At 41.8% G+C, this 4,641-nt stretch overlaps 1 non-coding gene across 1 annotated transcript; it reads right to left on the bottom strand.

Annotated features, from left to right (window-relative positions):
• Positions 1-781: 781 nt before the first annotated feature.
• Positions 782-854, bottom strand: trnav-uac (transfer RNA valine (anticodon UAC)). Its single transcript has one exon. It is a non-coding gene; the product is annotated as a tRNA-Val (tRNA).
• Between the last annotated feature and the right edge of the window lie 3,787 nt (positions 855-4,641).

The raw sequence follows: 4,641 nt of genomic DNA, 5'->3' as shown, positions 1-4,641 counted from the left end.
GTATGTATGTATGTATGATTGTTATTATTATTAGTTGTAGTAGTAGTACTAGTATTTCACAATTAACAGAGAACATGACTGAAATATATTTTTTTTTTACCTGAGAAACAAATATATAAAATCGAAGGTACACAGTTAAATCGTGCAGGTTTGGACCTAGCATAACACCACACCTGAGTTGCATTCAAACCCAGGGCTCCAGATGTAAAGATGTAACACTTTTTTTAAAAAATCCAAAATGCTTTTACTCAAAAGCACAAGGGTCAATAAGATATTTACTCTGGAAGATAATTCACTGTTATTGTAACTACCATAGGGTATGTTAGCACAGACTAATCTGTCTATTGCCACATTCGTCTATTTTCCACATGTATCGAATCCTGGCCACTTGTGCAATTTTTCCTACTTCCATGCATCCATTTTTAATGCGAGCACCATCTTTAAACAACTTTAAAATGTTTTCAGTTTTTTTCCATTGCTTTTTATGGAGGAAAAATGCACTCCTTACAGTACATGAGGTCATTGTTATTATTATTTGTTTATTTAGCAGACGTCTTTATCCAAAGTGACTTACAGAGACTAGGGTGTGTGAACTATGCATCAGCTGCAGAGTCACTTACAACAACGTCTCACCTGAAAGACGGAGCACAAGGAGGTTAAGTGACTTGCTCAGGGTCACACAATGAGTCAGTGGCTGAGGTGGGATTCAAACCGGGGACCTCCTGGTTACAAGCCCTTTTCTTTAACCACTGGACCACACAGCCTCCAAAACAAACTGAAATACTTCCACTGGGGATCGAACCCAGGGCCTTCTGCGTGTAAAGCAGATGTGATAACCACTACACTATGGAACCGAGTCAGTATGGTGTTTAGCGTTGGGAGTTTAACAGTACAAATATGAAAAATGACAGCAATTTCATTACACAACTTTCCAGTTGCTTTGGTTTGTTGTTGATAATGAGTGGAATTAACCGACACACCAGTATACTGGGCTGCTTCAATTATACCTTAACAATGTCTAATTTATTATAAATACAACTGCTTTCAATAAGATCACATTGGGTTACAGTTCTGGCTAATTTTGTTCAGAAATCATTGATACCATTTTGTATAGTGCACAGTCATTTACAGACATCACATGAGTTTCCTTAGCAGAAGGTTTTAGCAGAAACTGTTCCTAGCTTTACATGTATGACAGCACAGACAGGCTTAGATTTGACCTCTCAAGACTGCTTGTCATGATACTGTTTTTGTTGCTGAAAGGTTTTTGCGTGCCACAGTGTAGTTCACAGCCGACTTTTCTGGAATGAATCAAAACATTCCTCAGTTTGGAAGGACTCCGATGTGTACACCAAATCAATTCGCAAAAGTGGGTTCAATTACCTACACAAAAGAAACGTTAGATTTGTGACTTATACTGTATATTGACAGTAAAGCAGTATATAGCAGAGTTATAAGACATTGAGTATCTGTGTGTGGGTTACATTACGTGTAAACAGACCACTGTCCATTCACTTCTATTCGTACCGGTCATTGTGTACCCCCTCACTCCCTCCCTCCAGTCCAGGCTTGAGGCACAGAGACTGAACTGTGCTAAGAGAAAGGGTGTTCCCTCCAGTCCAGGGCAGGCTGTAAGCATGGAGACTGAACTGCTCCCTCACCCTCTAAGCGAAAGGGTGCTCCCTCCAGTCCAGGGCAGGCTGTAAGCATGGAGACTGAACTGCTCCCTCACCCTCTAAGCGAAAGGGTGCTCCCTCCAGTCCAGGGCAGGCTTGAGACATGGAGACTGAACTGCTCCCTCACCCTCTAAGCGAAAGGGTGCTCCCTCCAGTCCAGGGCAGGCTAGAGCCATGGAGACTGAAGTCATTCACTTGTGCTATCATTACTGACGCAATTACTACAAACATGTCGTTTTTCAAACATTTTCCTTTTTTTTTTTTATAATTACGTTGCTGCGTTTTGGGGTTAAGTAATTTGTTATCTAACCAGCGTGTTAAAAACAAAACAAGAACACGTTATCATGTGTAAAAGCTACACAATGTTCTTCCAAGTCTCAGCAATGCCAAGAGATGTATGCTAATGACCTACTGACTAGATTAAAGTTTAACTGCCTTCAAATAAAGTCATGAACAGTACCTTTTAAATTCCTAGAAGTGGGGACGGATAGTGTTTACCAATTATTTCCCTTATCGCAGCAATTCCCCGCACAACTCAGGAAAACTGAAGGTTCAGTGGACGTCCCCCTATCCCATAACCAAGCCAGTTTACACCCAGGAACTCGCCAGCCGATGTCAGTGAACTACCGGCCTCTGGAGAGCAAAGGCCAGCCCTGCGGGTGTCCATCTGAGCTCACTAGGCTGTAGCGTGATGAGGAGAAACACTCCCTTCCCGTTTTGTCTTCCTAACCAGCGGGGGTGCACCACAGCCAGAATCCCCAGCGAAGACCGTCGACTTCGCACAGCGAGGACATGAACCTGCGCTCCCCTGACTGTATGACTCACCCTGCACACAACGCGACCATGCTTTTACCAGGCATGAATAATATTGGTAGCTGTTACTCATAGAAGGCTGATGAGAGTATGGCTATTTACTCCTTAGTTCAATTCCAGCTTGACTTTTGTGATGGTTGATTATCCTGTCAGTCACATGCAGTTTTATATTTGAGTTTCCTTTCTGAAACTTCTCATAGCTTTACGGTTACGATAGCACTGATATTTACAGCTGTGCCGGGTGGGGTGGGTGTTAATAGCCTACTTATCCAATGATTGGGAATGTTAATGATTCTAGTTAGGTTTGCATTGCAAAATGCTGACCCTGCAAGCTTTTAGTGACTCACAGTTGACTCATATCCCCCTTCCTCCCTCCCCTTTCTCTCCTTCCCCTCCCTACTCCACCATCTGTATCTCCCTTTCCACACCTCCCATTTCCCTTCCTGTTTTCTTTCTTGCTGCCCAAGGCCCTGTAAAGATATACAGCTTTCTTAGCCCTTGGAAGCTTTACAAGTGAGTGAAAGCATGTGTGTTCGCTTTTCTTTTTCTTTCTTTTTTTTTTTTGTTTAGCTTCGGGTTCGCAGTTTGTGTTTCAGTTTTCCAAATACCTTCCTTCCTCAGAAACTGAGCAGATTTCCAGTTCGGGTCACTGAAGACCTCTGTTTATGATCAAGGATGACTAAGATAGGGAGTTAATAAGTATCAACATTTATAATTGTGACACTGTGTCAGCTTCATCAGCTATCAGTCTTGTTAACCCATTTTGCACTGGAGAAAAAGCTTTGGAAATAAATACAACTATTTTTATATACTATATACGTAGATTGCACTGAGGTTAAGTGTTCACTGTCCCACAGCTCTATTGTATACTGCTTAACTGTTTATATATACAGCAGTGTGCAAATTTATCCGAACACCACAAGATTTGTCATTTATGTCCTTTAGATACCAACCTGCATGAAAACCTCAGGGTGTGAGAATTTCAATTTTAGGTCAGTAATCAGCAATATAGAAACAATAGGCACTCATGTGAAAATGCTAGAACACTTTGTTCTTTAATTAGGCATCTTAAACAACTTCTAAAAAGTCTCCTGCATTTTACCATTTGTGGCTGTGTTCCTTTTCTCTTACTGTTTTATATTAACTGCATGTGTAGCCTGTTTAAGTCATTTTCAGTTACAGTGGTCTGATTTCATTTCCACAAATCAAAACTACAGAAGCAAGGGGATGTTCTAATATACTTGCACACTACTGGCCCTGATCATAGTTTTGGCACAACGTGGCACAGACTCCACAAGGTGCTGGAAGGTATCTAGAGGAATCTGTTCAGTCATTAATAATTCAGACATAACAAGCCTCTCTAAAGCTGAGGTGACACAAAGTCAGTTTTTCAGGAACAGTGGCTTGAAACCTGGTTCCTGGAGACCAGGAGACCTAGTTTGAGGCAACTTTGCTGCATCAAACCTCAAGTCTCCCCTGCTGTGCAATGCAAGTTTCAAGCCACAAAGGGGCTTTGACTTCCCTCATCTTAACCGTCTGTTCCCTCAGTCCTCCACTGTTTGCAGCCACAACTGTCTCTCTTGGTCACCACTTTTCCTTTAGTGAGAAATATAACTGACCAAGAAATGCACAGTGGCTAAGTCTGAAGTCATTAATGGGGTTTGTTTGTGGTGTGACTGGGTATGTTTTGCGTACAAAACTCCCACTGAGGCGAGTTAAAAGCCTCAGTCAATAATTGCTTTTATTTGAAAATGCTGCATCACTCTTGCCCTGTCATACAGTCACACGGGTGGAAAACATTAACAGAAGTACATCAGATATCACTGTACACCCAACTTTATAGTTCAAGCTGACTGGACTGAAACTGTTTTGACACAAATCAGTGTGAACACACCCCGAATAAACCCATTTCAACAGTCCGTGAGTCAGGCAGCTCAGAAAGCAGCTGGATTAACAATCCTGTTCAGTGTGGGTTTATCTACTGCCCAAGAAGATTCCCATTACCAAACACCTGAGCCTTGTTTTCTACAACTCCCTTTTCGAATCACCTGCTTGTGTTTCCGATCAATTATGTGAAATGTCAGCTTAAAATAGCACCATTAGGTATCTCTGCTGCTGTTTTGGTTGTTCTTCTATTTGTTGAGCGTTGCTA

The sequence above is a fragment of the Acipenser ruthenus genome, chromosome 30 (genome assembly GCF_902713425.1).
Source record: "Acipenser ruthenus chromosome 30, fAciRut3.2 maternal haplotype, whole genome shotgun sequence".
NCBI classification, from domain to species: domain Eukaryota; kingdom Metazoa; phylum Chordata; class Actinopteri; order Acipenseriformes; family Acipenseridae; genus Acipenser; species Acipenser ruthenus.
The sequence above is the reverse complement of the archived record's forward strand: the minus strand, read 5'-3'. Positions and strand labels throughout refer to the sequence as shown.